Below are 17077 nucleotides of genomic sequence, written 5' to 3'. Positions count from 1 at the left end.
TCTTCCACCCACACCCCACATGCCTATGGTTATCACACAGTTAATCCCTGTCAGGGGATTAATGTACTCATTAGGTTAAGGCTGTCATAATCATTTCATCTCTAAAATTTCTTGAATTTTTTCACACATGAACTTTTGGGGGAATACCTAATATCTAAACCATAACAGTGGTTCCATTCCTAATGTTTAAAGAATCTTCATACTGCTTTCCAAAGTGATTGTACTAATTTGCAGTTCTAACAACAATGTAAGAATGTACCTTTTTTCCCCACATCCTCACCAGCATTTATTATTATTTGTATTATTATTTGCCATTCTAACTGGAGTGAAATTAAATCTCAATGTAGTTTTGCTTTGTATTTCCCTGATTGCTAGGGATGTTGAACATTTTTTTTTCAATCTTTTAGCCATTTATTTGTATTTCTTTTTTGTTAAGTATCTGTTTAGTTCTCTTGCCCATTTGTTAATTGGGTTATTTGTGAAGTTTTTGGTGTTTGGGAGTTGTTGTTGTTTTTTAACAGAAAATTCTCAGTTTATTTATTGTTTTTTTTTTTCATCAAATTTAGATTCTCTTACTTTTGAATACATTGGTATGTTTTTTTATTTTCTTGTTGTTGTTTTACTTTGGTTTTTTTACACAAATGAAGCACAACTTTTCCTTTCTCTAATTGTACATGATGTAGAGTCACACCATTCATGCAATCATACCCACACATAGGGTAATAATGTTTGTCTCATTCCACCATCTTCCCCCATATCCTCTCCCCATTTTTCCTCCTCTCTGCCCAACCACTTATCAGAGGAAACATTTGGCCTTTGGTTTTTTGGGATTGGTCTACTTTGCTTAGCATGATATTCTCCAACTCCATCCATTTACCTGCAAATGCCATAATTTCATTCTTCTTGCTTTTTGAATTCTTTATATATTCTGAATATTGATCCCCTGTCAGAGGTGCATCTAGCAAAGATTTTATCCCATTCTGTAGGCTCTCTCTTTGTACTCTTAATCATTTCTGTTGCTGTGTAGAAGCTTTTTAACTAGATGTCATCCCACTTATTGATTCTTAGTTTTATTTCTTGAACTTCAGGATTTTGTTAAGGAAGTTGTGCTTGTGTCTATATGTTGAAGTATCAACATACTTGGGGCATTACTGACTAGCAGTTGCAAATTTTCTGATATATTTTCTAGTTCTTTGATCCACTTTGAGTGTGCAGGATGAGAGATATGGATATAGTTTTGTTCTTCTACATATGAATATCCAGTTTTTCCAGAACCATTTTTTTAAAAGGCTATTTTTTCCTCCAACATGTATTTGTGAAACCTTTATCAAGTATCAGATGACTATAATTATGTGGATTTGTCTCTGACACACAAGAAAAATTTAAAGCTTAGATATATCTTTTGCTAATGATTTGATACTGAAAGCATGTCTGTAAATCTTAAATTTGCATTTTCAGGGCTAGAGTTGTGGCTCAGTGGTAGAGAGCTTGCCTGGCATGTGAGAGGTCCTGGGTTCAATCCTCAGTACTGCATATAAATAAATAAAATAAAAAGATCCATTGACAACTAAAAAATATATAGTTTTTTTAATTTGCATTTTCAAAGTTAAGATCAGGTAGCAAATTTACATCATAAAGTCTATGAGGCAAGCAAAACTTGAATAACCAATTTCTTTTTTTAATCACAGAGGAAAAAAAGAGAAAATGAAATATCTGTTAGCCAGATAAAACAAAAATATATAATTTGAGTGTGCAAAATTTTTTTTAAAAAGTGTATTTACCAGAAGAAAAAAACATGAACTCAAAATAAAATAATCAAGGATAAATTTTGATCAAGTTTCATTTGATGACTGAAGCAAGGCCTATGCTCAGGAAATATTTGGGATCAGTAAATGGTGGTGCTTTTACAAGTTCCTTCCCTCTGTGTCAGCAGTGGGCCAGAAAATTCTTCTTATGTGACTTGGACAAGTCCCAAACACCAAAGACTGAAGGGTAGCTCAAGGAATGAAAGTGATCAGGCCCTTATGTACACCTTTTACACAAACTGTTCAAATTTCCTTCCAACACAGGAACAGACTAGGTTCTTCTGAAATGGAATTCCCTAAGTAAATAAATCTGTTGCTGCAGCCATCGAAATAGAGCTTGATAAGCCAGTAGTCAAATTAACAAATATATAAAACTGTTGCCTTAAATCAGCATGTCCTTTTGAAACTGGGGTTTTGATATGAGACTTCACCAATTTCTTTCTGGGTTCTTGTCTTGCAATTTAAAGAATAAAATCCATGGATAATAACAGTAGGAAAGAACAGAATAGGACTTATTTAGTGAAAAGAGAAAAAACTCCCACCATAGGGTAGGGAAACTGATAGCAGGAAAATCCCATTTTGGTGTGCTAATTTAGGGTCTTTTATGGTTTTCTGTACGAGCATTGATGAAAACCTATGCTAAACAGGTTTGGAAAAACTATGGAGGCCATAGATTGCATCCTTTAGCCTGAGTTTTAATCCTTCCTGTGACTCTCATCTGGGTTCACTCCCACCTTCCATTTCCCCAATTCTTTGGGACAAGAAGTTGGCTGGAGTGTATACTCAGAGTTGAACCTCATGGTCTTTCACATTTGAAAAGGCCTTGACCTTGCTCATTAATATTTCTAGCAGTTAGCTTCCAGGTGTGGTCTCTGCCTTTGAATAGGACCTTAACTGGGGCATCACTAACCATTATCTATTCTTATTCACTTTTAAATATATTGGTCATATTGTAATCTTTTTCCAAACTAAAATCAAAGGAATCTCAAAGAAACGAATATAACTGTTGAGAAATTTTTAGACCTCTGAATTTCATCTTATCTTCCAATATCCCAAAAGTCAATGGCCTAGTAAAAAACCAAACAGTGGCTAGAGCTTTTTATCTTATACCACCTGAGACCTCAGAATGATTCATATGAGGTCCAAAGTCCCAAACACTGGATATAAATTTTTCAGGGTGCACACTCTTGGGACAACCCAACATAGTTCATCAACCAAGCCAATGACTTTGTTTTCCTTACCAACAATGTGTTCTTAGGTAGTTTCTATAGTAGGAAGAAAAGGGATGGGAGAGCAGGGGGGATTTTCCCTGGAATTTCACCTGCAGCTTGGGCTACTCACAAGCATTTGAGCCCTCACCTCCCCAAAGATCACAGTCAGCTTGAGCTATGTTGCTCAAGGGCATGATCCTTACTCCAGTCTGGCAATCTCACCAACACTGTTGTCAGGTAGTAATATTACCACTTGGAGGAAGAGGCTATGTTACACAGATCATTATTCCACAAATATTCAGAACCAAATTGGCAGAAAATAAGTTTTATTCAAAAATAAATTTTATTCACCTTTGAAGGAAAATTGAAGAAACCTCTTGTTTCCAAATTTCCATCTTCAAAAGCAATGGAGTAAGAAAAAATTTTAAAAGTAAAGTTGGCAAAATGGAAAAAAAAGGCAGAAAATATACATATGCATATTTTGCAGATTTAGTAAACGTGTGCTAGCCAAAGCAAAGGGCAATATTCACTCTAAGCTTCCTGGGCATCTCCCAAGTCAGAAGGACAGCCCATCAGTCTTTACTCTCCATATAATGAAATGCAGGAAAAAGAAAAACAATTATCAGTAAGTCATCCTTAATTTCATCTATTTCCAAAGCAGGATAAATGTCATCCCCATTTGACCCATTCATTTGTTACAGGAAACCTATGAGTGACATTATCACCATCTCCATAACCATCATTTTTATCAATGGTGGAGAAAATTGAGGTTCGAAGAGGCTACAGGACCCACCAAAATTTGAGCCAGGCACTCCATCTCTGCCCATACCCTCCACATACCTGTACAGCTGCAGGGCATAATATCTTACTTCACAAGGCCTTAAGACACTCATTTAGCCAGGCTTCACACCTGAGAACCCAGTGAGACAGGCTGTTCAAGCTAGTTAAGGCTTCACCCCTTTGGTCCTCACTGAAGGATATGGGTCCCTTGAGAATGCTTTTGGACCTAAGATCTCTGCACCTGGATCACTTTTCCCAAATCATGTCCTTGGGGAAGAGAGTTGAGCTTCAGGTTGGTTGGAAATCAGAAACCTCACATGACCCAGTCCACACAACAAGCCTGGGGGTTGAGACTTCTGTGACTTTCTCTCCAAATTCCCCTTCTTGGACTTCTTTCTCATTAATACATTCCTGGACTAGGACATCTGGCAAATGATTATGAGGAGAAAGACCAAGAAAGCCACTTTCCTCTGAAAGCCACTTTCCTCTGAAAGCCACCTGAGAAAAGCTATAAAGCTCCATGTCCCAGTAACCCCACAGAACCCTTTTGGGGGTCACTGACAGGGCTATGTGTGGAGGCTCACCTCCATCCTAGGCTATTGCCAACTACAAGGGGGAGCAGGGCTCGGGGTTTTTTTCTTAGTGTGGGACATTTTTTTCCCAAAAAGCAGTACCTAATGAAATTTTATTAAACAGGAAAAAAGCTATTAATTGGTCCTATGCAGAAGTTATGCTCTATAAATTAGGAAAACCACCCTGGGTAGAATTCCACACTCTCCCTGCCAAACTTCAAGAGTCTTGGACAGATGTGGTGCCATGAAATGTGGGGGTAAAAGAGGCTGAAGGTGCAGAGTGTGCAGCAGGAAAGGAGAAGCTACAATACAGAGAAGTAAAAAAGAAATGAGTACATAAAATGTGGGCAGGACTATAATCATTTCAGAGTTAAACACAAATAAGAAACAGTGAGATGTATAAATTATTCCATGAAATAGAAAGGGATGGAACACTTCCAAACTCATTCTATAAAGCCAGCATCATACTCATTCACATAAACACACAACAAAGAAAGAAAACTACACACCAATATCCCTGATGAACTTAGATTCAAGAATCCTTAACATTAGCTAATTGTATTCAACAACATATTAAAAAGATTGTACATCATGACCAACTTGGTTTTATCTCAAGGTTGCAAGGATAGTTTAACAAACACAAATCCAAACATGTAATTCCCCACATAAATAGATTTAAGGACAAAATTCACTTCATCATCTCAATAGATGCAGAGAAAGCCTTCAACAAAATTCAGTATCCATTCATCCTAAAAACACCAAAGAAACCAAGGATAGAAGGAATTTACTTCAACATTATAATACCTATATTCAAGAAATCCAAAGCCAGCCTCACAGTGAGTGGGGAAAACATGAAAGCATTTTCTCTAAAATGCATAACAAGATGAGGATGTTCACTCTTACCACTCCTGTTTAATATAGTACTAGAGATTCTAGCCACAATACTTAGGCAAAAGAAGGAAATAAAAGGGATAAAAATAGAAAAGGAATAAGTCAAATCCTTCTACTCGAAAATGGTATCATCCAATACTTAGAAGATCTAAAAAGCTCTACCCAAAACACTGCTAGAGCTAATAAACAAATTCAGCAAAGTAGCAGGCTATAGAATCAATGTACAAAATTCAATAGCTTTCTCATACATCAATAGGGAATCTGCTGAGAAAGAAATCAGGAAAACAATCCCATTCACAATAACCTAAAAAAAAATGCCTACAGATAAATCTACCCAAGGAGTTGAAAGGCCTCTACAATCAAAACTATAGAACACTGAAGAAAGCAACTGAAAATAGAAAGACTCCCATGTTCATGGATAAGCTCAATTAATATAGTTTAGATAGCCATATTACCAAAATCAATACACATACTAAATGTAATTCCCATGAAAATAATAAAAATTTTATTCACAGAAATAGAAAAAAACTGAACTAAATTTATTTGGAAATAGGTAAATCAATTCTAAGCAATAAAAGCAATGCTAGAGGCATCACAATACCTCACTACAAATTATACTACAGAGCTATAATAACAAAAACTGCCTGGGACTGAAATAAAAATGGATACATAGACCAATGGCATAGAATAGAAGACACAGAGACAAACCTACTCAGATACACTCCCCTAGTCTTGACAAAGATACCAAAAACATACATTGGAGAAAAGACAGCCTTTTTAACAAACAATTCTTGGAAAACTGGTTATCCATATGTAGGATAATGAGACTAGATCCTTATCTCTCACCCTACACAAAAATCAACTCAAAATGCATCAAAGACCTAGGAATTAGACCAGAAACTATGCAACTCCTAGAAGCAAATGTAGGGTCAACACTGCAACCTATATGCACAGGCAATGACTTTCTCAGTAGGACTCCTAAAGCTCAGGAAATAAAGCCAAGAGTTAATAAATGGGATGGCATCAAATTGAATAATTGTTTCCTTCTACACAGCAAAGGAAACAATTAAGAGAGTGAAAAGAGAACATACAGAATGGGAGAATATCTTGGCTAGCTACTCTTCTGACAGGGATTAATATCCGGAATATATAAACAACTCAAAAACCTCAATGTTAAAAAAATAACCCAATTAATAAGTGGGTAAATGAACTAAGGAGACACTTCTAGAATAAATACAAGTGAACAAATATAGGGAAAAATGTTCAATATCATTAGCAACTAGGGAAATGCAAATCCAAACTACCCTGAGATTTCATCTCACTCCAGTCAGAATGGCAGCCACCAAGAATGCAAATGATAATAAATGCTGGAGAGGATGTGGAGAAAAAGGACCATTTTTACCCTATTAGTGGGATTGTAAATTAGTACAACTACTATGGAAATCAGTATGGAGTTTCCTCAATAGACTAAGAATGGAACCACCATATGACCCTTCGGTATTTATCCTAAAGAATTTACAAAGTCATCATACATAGTGATAACATGCATACTCATGTTTATAGCAGCACAATTCACAATAGCCAAACTATAGGCCCAGGCTAGGTGTCTGTCAATGAATAAAGAAAATGGATAAAGAAAATGCAATATATGTATGTGTGTGTATATATGTATACATATGTATACATATACACAATGGAATTTCAGTCATTTGTGAAGAAGAATGAAATTACATCATTTGCAGGAAAATGGTTGGAACTTGAGAATATTATGTTAAGGCAAACTTAATATAATAACATAATAGAAGCAAGAGAGGGAAAAAAGGAATGGGTATGAGAGAGATCTCATGAAAATTGAAGAGAGATTAGTAGTGGAAAGGGACTAGGAGGAGGGAGGAGGGAATGGAAAAGAGAAATACTGAGGAATTATATTGACCAAATTACATTGTTATATTGTGTGCATGTACAGATATCTAACAACAAATTCCACCATTATGTTTAATGCACCAATAACAAAACATGGGGAAAAAAAGAATCATTGAGATATAGAGGAAGGGAAGAGACCTATACAATGAAAGTGTTCATGTGCCACCATATGTGATCAAGGCTCTGTCCTCATCATTTAGTACAGGCTCTCACAAGAAGGAAAATAGAAAGTGAGAGGCACACAAGTTCTAAAACACAGGAACAGGTGTTGGTTGGGGCTTCTGTTCTTGATTGAGATACCATGTCAGGGTCTCTTTGTTTTATCTTCTTCCCCAGGCTACGCCCCTAGCATGTCTTTCCTGGACTTTCAGCCAGAGCTTGACAGAGCTATCTCTGCCCTGGCATCTGCACTTTCTCAGGCAAGTGGAACACTGGCCAGGACCAGCAGGAAGGTAAGAGCTCTCCAGGGGCAATAGAACATGCCTGTGTATTCAGAACAGGTAACCTTTGTTTCTTAGAACTTCATGGGTACCCCCAGGCATATCCCACATGCAAAAATGCATGTATACATACATGCACAAGAAGACAACCACATACTGTGTGCACATACACACACACACACACACATACACATACACACACAAGGCCTTGATTTCCTGGGATGGCCCTACTCTCTGGTCTCTGCATGGGCTCATAAATTACAGAATTTTTTGTTCTTTCCAGGCTTTCAGTCAGTGTGGTGAGCAACAACCCTCTCCCAGACAGCGAGATATGCCCCTGATGGCCCAACCTCTACCCACAGACCAGGAGCCCCAGAGTACAAGGTAGGGAAGGACAACCTAAATAGTTATGTTCCTAGAAGGCATCATTAGCTCACTCATCTAATAACCTTATTTTTCGTAATCAGAACTTGATTTAGCCTTACACCATTCAATTCATTTATAAGCTTTTGGGGATCCCTGCCCTGAGTCATCCCCCATTGTGAGAACATCATGGTTTTCTGTGGGATTTGCAGACAAAGCACTTATTAGAGTTGTTCCCATCCACTTCACTCTGGAGGACCTCACACATCATATCCTAGCCCACCTTCCTTTCCTAATTCTCCTTCCTCTGGTCACCTTCACTGCTCAGTGTAGCCATGGTGTTTCTTTGTTCTTCCCCTAAGTCCATTTCAGAGGCTGAAATGAATTTGTTTACTTGTGTGAACAGATTTCTAATCCATGTGTTTAGACCCATAGTCTGTACTTCCCTTCAGCTGCTTTTAATGACAACAGGTAATAACAATTAAGGACTGCTTGTATTCACTCAGTGCTAAATGACTACTTTATATGCTATATAATTTAATACTTGTTCCTTCCTGCTAGGAAGTAGATACTTTCACTAGCTCCATGTTAAAGAGGAGGATACTGAGACTCAGAGGGCTTAGTTGCATGATGGAGTTAGATTCCAGCCCAGAGCATGTTAAGTCTCATTGTCTAACCTGCACTGCGGGCCAGCACCAGTCTACCCTCCAGCCCTCCACAGAAGCCAAAGTCAGTCCTCCTTCTCAGAAACACCCCACTGTTGATTTCCTAATTTAAGGAACCTAAAAAGCACACAAATAACTAATGTCCTTTATAGGATAAGGGGGAGTATATATACTCTCCTAATTTCATGGGTTCTGGGTCCTGGAGGACCAGGCACCCCAGAGAAAAGGACCCAATAAAGGGAGGAAAATGTAAGAATCCAGGACCCAGATTCTAGTGTCCGGACTCTGCCCCAAATATTGTGGTTCTTGAGCAAATATTTTCTCCAGCCAGTTCCATTAACAACAACCTGAGGATAATTTTATTCAGACACTTATTGCTATTTTTTATATAGGGCACTGTGCAGAGGGTTTAAGATGAGGCAGACAGAGCCAGGTACAAAGGCATACATCATTAATCCCAGCAATTTAGGAGGCTAAGGCAGAAGGATTGCAAATTCAAGGCCAGCCTTGGCAACTTGGCAGAACCCTCAGCAACCTAGTAAAACTCAGTCCCAAAATAAAACTTAAAAGGACTAGGGATGTACTCAGTGGTAAATTGCCCCTGGGTTTCAGTTCAGTACCAAAAAAGAAAAAAAAAATGAGAGAGCCAGGAAGAACAGAAAGAATAAGGCTGATGATGCAATGATTGTAATACAGGAAATGTGTACAGGAAAAGATTCTAGAGGTTCAAAGATGTTTATAAGGATCAAAAAATGGCTTGTGCATGTAGGATCAGTTGAGATGGGCTTTTAAATAAGGGCAGAGTCCTCAGTCATAGAGATGGGGTGTTCCCTGTGGCTCATGAACAGAGGTCCCTGAGACCCAAAGCACCTGGATAGCCCAGGCCTCTATTTCAAGACCTCAAAACAGATATGGAATTGAGCTACCCAAGGTGCCTCTGAAAAACATAGCACTTTATAGATCCAGTTCCAGCAGGACTCAGCTGGCCCGGTCTAGATGGAAGCCTGGAGGCCAGTAAGGGAGGAGACCAAAAGGCATAACAGGTTGCTAGTCACACTGGCATAATTCCCCTCCCAGGCCTGAAAGGATGCGGAGTAAGCAACTACCACATTCAGTCTGGTGGAAGGAGGGACAATCCTTTTCTCTGCCCACTGTAAGTTTTCCAGCTAGGCCCTGTAATTAGATTAACAAAAGGCCTATCTTCAAGAAAAAACAGGAGTGTTCCTGAACACATGCACAGGAATACCAGAGAACATGACTCAAAAGAGGCAGTGTGGGTTAGAGCTTGGGCTTCTTCAGCATCTTAATAAGACAATAGTACATTTTTAGAAGTGGCAAGATAAAGGACTTTGAGTTTCTAGGATGGCATATTGTGAGAAGGTAAACCTATATGGGGAAGTAATGGCCATTTGAGCAACATATGTTGGGTAGACTCCTCTGAGTACCATGTTCTCCACTAATGACTTTCTGTTCTTCCCAGGGGAGAGGGAATACCTTTACAAATGTGTGTCTTGCTTCTAGACCAAGGGAATGACTGAGAGCTTTCCCTGTAATTGCTTTTCAGTGGCCTAATCTCAAAACACTCCATGTGTCAATATGGCAAGTTTGGGGGCATGTTCTGCTTCCCTTTACCCTGTCATAGAGAAGGGCAAGTCGTGGATGTATTCATTCTACTCAGGGGATTGAAAAGTTTGTCACCTTTTCTGTGGCATTAACATTGTTTCTGTCTCTAATTTCAGACACCTTCGAGGAAGGTTGACTATGCTCTTCTGTGATTCTGGCTAAGGTGGACTGTCCTCCTTGGTGGCAGAGCCTTAACTTCCTTTTCCTCTAACCTACAGACTCAAGCAGGACCCAGGACCTTTGAGGCCCCCCAAAGGTGACACTAAAGAAGAAGAAGCTCAGAGCCCAGGTCTTAAGGAGTGGCTCCTTGGGGCTGGACAATGGCATGGTGCCAGTGCTGAGCTGCAGGTAGTTGCAGATGTGGAACTGAGACCATGTTCTCCAGCCCCATCACCCATCCAGTGCTTTGTGTGTACATCTGTCCCATCTCTTAGCCTTTCTTGCTACCTATGCACTGTTTGCAAACCTGAGAAACAGAGATATAACAGAAGTTTGGGGAAAAATGACAGGAAAGGCATATTTTTTTGATTGGAGAAATATCCAAGAGAATCATCCATCCAGTCAACAACTATTGACTGATTGTCTGAAGTATTCTAAGAACAAGAACAAAAAGGAGAGAAGCCTATGATGGCTTAAAAGAATTTTCAGACAATGGAAAGAAATCCTAACCTTTCTTCCCCTGGATTTTCTCTCATCTCTGAAATCTGGAGAGTTCTCTTTCAAACATGGGTCTCATTTAATATTTTGTTGTTGTTGCTATTGTTTTACTTCTATTTTTCTTCTTCATTTTATATTTATAGCTTTTAAAATTGACATACTAATTATAGCTATTTATGGGATAGGGTGTGACATTTCAATGCTTGTGTACATAATATAAAGATTATTATTTTTTATTATTAGTTGTTCAAAACATTACAAAGCTCTTGACATATCATATTTCATACATTTGATTCAAGCAGATTATGAACTCCCATTTTTACCCCGTATACATATTGCAGATTCATAATATAAAGATTAAATCAGAGTAATTGGCATAACTATCACCTCAGGCGTTTATTATTCCTTTGCATTGGAAATGTTCAAAATTCTCTTTATTGGGTATTTTGAAATATTCAATTAATTGTTGTCAATCAAGTTGTCTTCTTTTCTATAGAAGAAATTTTTCCTCCTATCCATTTGAACCTCTATGTCTGTTAACCATCTTTTCTGTATCACTTTTTCCCCATCTCCTTTCCCAAACTCTGGTAACCACTATGTCATCATATACTTCTTTGAGATCAACTTTTAAGAAAAAAAACGTGCATTATTTGCTTTTTTTATGCTTGACTAATTACATTACACATGATGTCCTCCAATTTCAGCCATGTGAATAATGAAAAGTTTCATGGCTGAATAATATTCCTTTGTATATATATTCCAATTTTTCTTTATCCATTCATCAACAGACACCTGGATTGATTCTGTTTCTTGGCTATAGGGGAAAATGCTGCAATAGGCTTGTGAATTCAGATATCTTTTCACATAATGATTTAATTCCTTAGGATATGTATTGAGTATTTGATCACTAGGTCAAGTGGTAGTTCCATTTTGATATTTTAAGGAACCTCCCAACTGTTTTCCATAATGGTTATATTAATCTACATTCACACAATAGTGTATTCCCTTCTATCTGCTTCCTAAGCTGTGTTTCTGGGTTGGTTCTAGTTTGGTTTTGGGGGGTTTTGTTTGTTGTTATTTGATATATTTGTTATTTGATATACCCATTTTAATTGGGATGAGATGATATCTTGTAGCAGTTTGTTTTGTTTTGTGCTTAAAACAATATATATTTATTATCTCACATTTTTCATGAATAAATACTCCAGGTACAATTTACCTGAACACTTTGCTTAAGATCTCACAGGGTGGCATGAATTGGAGTTAGCATCTTCTCTGCAGCTCAGGATTTTCTTTCAAGTTCATATGGTTATTCATATAATTCATTTCATTGCTGATGTAGAACCCAAGGCAGCCTGATGTTTTGACAGCTGGAAAGAGCTCATTGTGATTTTAAGTTGCAGTCCCCCCTCATCATTAATGATGCTGGAAAATTTTTTATATTTGCTGGTCATTTGTATATTCTGTTCCAAGAAATGCCCATGTTTTAATCAGATCACTGGGGCTTTTGTGTGTTTTTGTTTGTTTGTTTATGCTATTATGCTTAGTTCCTCTTATATTCTGAAAACTAATTTTTTATCAGATGAATAATTTTCAAATATTTTTTAGATTCTGTAGACTCTGTCCTTATTCTGTTAATTGTTTCCTTTGCTGTATAGAAGCTTTTAGTTTGCTATTATGCTACTTAACAATTTCTGCTTTTGTTCCCTGTAATTTGGGGTTCATATCCAAAAAACCTTTGCCCAGACCAATGTCCTGAAGTATTTCCACGGTTTTCTTCTAATATTTTCATAGTTTTGTACCTTATTTTTAAATTTTTAACCTCTTTTGAGTTGACTTTACTGTGAAAGACAGGAGCCAGGTTTCAATCTTCTACATGTAGATATCCAGTTTTCCAGCACCGTTTGTCAAAGAAATTGTCCCTTCTCCAATGTGTATTCTTTCCACCCTAGTTGAGAATGAGTTGACTGCAAATACATGGACTTATTTCTAGGTTCTCTGTTCTGTTTCATTCATCTATTTGTGTTTCATGCCTGTTCTTATTACTATCATTCTGTAGTATTCTTTTAAGTCAGGAGTTGTTTTTTCATGTTTTTATTAGTGCATTATAGTTACATATAATGTGGGGTTCATTTTTACATTGTCATCCATGCGTGGCATATACTTTGCTCCACTTCAGTCCTCAGTACTTCATCTTTTCCTTTTCTTATCCCTCCCCATATTCCCTTCCTCTATTCTACTGGCTTTCCTTCTGTTTATTTATATTTTTATTAGTGCTTTATAGATACACATAAAGGTGAAATTCACTGTGGTACAGTCACATATGTAATAGCATAATTTGGGCAATTTCATTGCACTGCTCCTTCCTTTTCCCATTCTTCTTCTCTCTCCTTCTATCTCCTTCTCCTACTCCACTGATCTCTCCTTTATTTTCATAGGATTCCCCCTACCTTTTTTTCCCTTATTTTAGTCTAGCTTTCAAAGATGAGAGAAAACATTTGACCCTTGACTTTCTGATCTGGCTTATTTCACTTAGCATGATCATCTCCAATTCCATTCATTTATTGACAAATGTCATAATTTTATTCTTCTTAATGACTAAGTAAAATTCCATTGTGGATGTATACCACACTTTCTTAATGCATTCATCTGTTGACAGGCACCTGAGCTGGTTATTATCCAACTTGGTTACTATGAATGGCACTGCTATAAACACTGATGTGACTATATCACTATAGTATGCTGATTATAGTTCTTTAGAAATAAATAACAAGAAGTGGATAGCCAGGTCATATAGTGGGTTCCATTCCTAATCTTTTGAAGAATCTCCATATTGCTTTCCAAAGTGGTTGTACTAATTTGCGATCCCACCATCAATGTATGAGTGTACCTTTTTCTACATATCCTCACCAGCATTTATTTTTATTTGTATTCTTGATGATTGCCATTTTAACTGGAGTGAAATGAAATCTCAGGGTAGTTTTAATTTGCACTTCTCTGGTTGCTAGGGATGTTGAACATTTTTTTATATATGTGTTGGCCATTTTGTATTTCTTTTTTTGATGAATGTGTGTTTAGTTCTTTTGCCCATTTAATGATTGAGTTAGTGGGGATTTTTTTTTAGTCCATTATTTTTGTGAGGTTAAGTTTTTTCGGCTCTTTGTACATTCTGGATGTTAATCCTCTGTCAGAGGAGTGACCAGCAAAGATCTTTACTCATTCTATAGGTTCTTTCTTCATGATCTTAATTCTTTCCTTTGCTGCATAAGCTTTTTAATTAGTTGCCATCCCACTTATTAATTCTTGCTATTATTTCCTGAGCTTTAGGGGTCTTGTTAAGGAAGTTGGTGCCTATACTAAAATGTTAGAGGGTTGACCTTATGTTTTCTTCTACCAGTTGCAAAGTTTCTGGTCTAATTCCCAGGTCTTTGATCAACTTTGAGTTGTCTTTTGTGCAGGGTGAAATATAGGGATTTAGTTTTATTCTTCTATGGAGATCCAGTTTTCCCACCACCATCTGTTAAAAAGGCTCTTTTTCAGAATAAAATCATAGCATTTGCAAGTAAATGGATGGAGTTGGAGAATATAAAGCTAAGTGAATTTAGCTAATCCCCCCCCCAAACAAAAACGAATGCCAAATGCTTTCTCTGATATAAGGATGCTGATTCATAATATGTTTGGTAGGGGGAGCACAGGTGGAGTAGATGAACTCTAGATAGAGCAAAGGGGAGGGGGGAGAAGGGAAGGGGAAATGGGGGTAGGAAAGACAGTGGAATGAGATGGACATCATTACCCTAAGTACATGTATGAAGTCACAAATGGTGTGACTCAACTTTGAGTACAACCAGAGATATGAAAAATTGTGCTCTATATGTGTAATATGAATTGTAATGCATTCTGCTGTCATACATAATGAATTAGAATTTTTTAAAATTTTTTAAAATTTTTTCTCTAGGGACTGGGATTGTGGCTCAGTGGTAGAGCACTCACTCGCCTAGCACGGGTTCAATTCTCAGCACCACATAAAAAAAAAAATAAAGGCAATGTGTTGTGTCCATCTACAAAAAAAGATTCTCTCTCTCTCTCTCTCTCTCTTAAAAAACAACAAATAAGTTTAAAAAATTTTTTTTTCTCCAACATATGTTTTTGGTAACTTTGTCAAGTATCAGATGACTGTATTTATGTGAGTTTGTCTCTGTGTCTTCTATTCCATTCATCTTCATATCTGTTTTGATGCCAATATCATGCTGTTTTTGTTAGTACAGCTCTATAGTATAATTTGAGATCAGGAATTGTTATGCTTTCAGCATCACTCTTCTTGCTCAAGATTGCTTTGCCTATTCTGGGTCTTTTAGTCTTCCAAATGAATTTTAAGGCTGTTTTCTCTAGTTCTGTAGAGAATATCATTAGTATTTTGATGTTGCTTGCATTAAATCTGTATAATGCTTTTGGTAGTATGGCCATTTTGACAATATTAATTCTGCATATCCAAGAACATAAAAAGTTTTTCCATATTCTTAGGTTTTCTTCAATTTCTTTCCTCTGTGTTCTATAGTTTTCATTGAACATGTTTTCAATCTCTTTGGTTAGATATTCCTGAGTTTTATTTTTGTTGGGGGAGGTTATTTGTTTTTGAGATTATTGTCAATGGAAGAGTTCTGATTTCTTTTTCATCAGATTCATTATTGGAATATAGGATTTATGTATGTTGACCTTATATCCTGCTACTTTGCTAAATTTGTCATGTTTAGAATGGTAGAATTTCTTTCGAGGGGGGATGGGGGCATCTAGATATATGATCATGTCATCAACAAACAGATAAAATTTGACTTTCTCTTTTCCTATTTGAATTCCTTTAATTTCATTTTCCTGCTTGATTTAGGTGGCTAGAGTTTCAAGAAATATGTTGAATAAGAGTGTTTATGGTTCTTATCCTTGTCTTGCTTCAGATTTTAGTGAAAATACTTTAAGTTTTTCTCCATTCAGTGTTATGTATGTAGCCTTTACAATGTTGAGGTAAGTTACTTCTATCTTTAGTTACTCCAGTATTTCTAAAATGAATGGGTGCTGAATTTTGTCAAATGCTTTTTCTCATCTATCAAGACAATCATGTGTTTTTTTTTCCTTAACTCTATATATGTGCATCTTTTGATTTGCATATATGGAACCAACCTTGCATCCCTGGGATGAAATTCACTTGATCATGATGTAGTATCTTCTTAAAGTGTTTTGAAATGCAGTTTGCCAATATTTGATTAAGAATTTTTGCATCTGCATTCATCAAAGATATTGGTCTAACGTTTTCTTTCTTTGATGTATCTTTGTCTGATTTGGGTATCAGAGTGATACTGGCTTCATGGAATTTATTTGGCAGTGTTCTCTCCCTTTGTTTTATGGAATAATCTGAGGAAGATTGGGGTTAGTTCTTTAAAAGTCTGGTAGAATATAGCTGAGAATCCATCTAGTCCTGGGCTTTTTGTTGGAAGGTTTTTAATTTCTGTTTCAATCTCATTACTTGATATTGGTCTGCTTAAGTTTTCTACAATCTCATGGTTCAATTAGGGTTGATCATATATATGTCAAGAAATTTGTAAAAGGCCTGGTGCAGTGGGGTTTGCCTGTAATCCTGGTGGCTTGGGAGGCTAAGGCAGAGGGATTTTGGGTTCAAAGCCAGCCTTAACAATTTCATGAGGCCCTGAGCAACTTAGTAAGACCCTATCTAAAAATAAAAAATAAAAAGGGCTGGGGGTGAGCCTGAGTAGTTAAGTGCCTCTGGATTCAATCTCTAATACCAAAAAAAAAAAGAGAAAAAGAAAGAAAGTTGTTGATATCTTCTAGATTTTTCCGTTTATTAGAATATAAATTTTCCAAAATAGTTTCTAATGATCCTTTGGGTTTTAGAAGCATCTCTGGTGATATCTCATTTTTCATCTCTATTTGTTGAATTGGGTCTTCCTTCTTTCTTTCGGTTAGTTTGGCTAAGCATTTATCAATTTTACCTTTCCAAAGAACCAATTCATTGCTGCATTATTTATGTTTTTTTTGTTTTATATATTTTTTAAATTTTTATAGTTGGTTGTTCAAAACATTACATAGTTCTTGATATATCATATTTCACACTTTGATTCAAGTGGGTTATGAACTCCC

At 36.8% G+C, this 17077-nt stretch overlaps 1 long non-coding RNA gene across 1 annotated transcript; it reads left to right on the top strand.

The window, feature by feature from the left end:
- The first annotated feature begins 7519 nt into the window (after positions 1-7519).
- LOC125616336 lies at positions 7520-13833 on the top strand. Its single transcript, XR_007346957.1, has 3 exons — positions 7520-7634; positions 7906-8006; positions 10492-13833. It is a non-coding gene; the product is annotated as an uncharacterized LOC125616336 (long non-coding RNA).
- Positions 13834-17077: the final 3244 nt, after the last annotated feature.

Source organism: Marmota marmota, unplaced genomic scaffold, assembly GCF_001458135.2.
Source record: "Marmota marmota marmota unplaced genomic scaffold, marMar, whole genome shotgun sequence".
Lineage (NCBI taxonomy): Eukaryota > Metazoa > Chordata > Mammalia > Rodentia > Sciuridae > Marmota > Marmota marmota.
The sequence above is the reverse complement of the archived record's forward strand: the minus strand, read 5'-3'. Positions and strand labels throughout refer to the sequence as shown.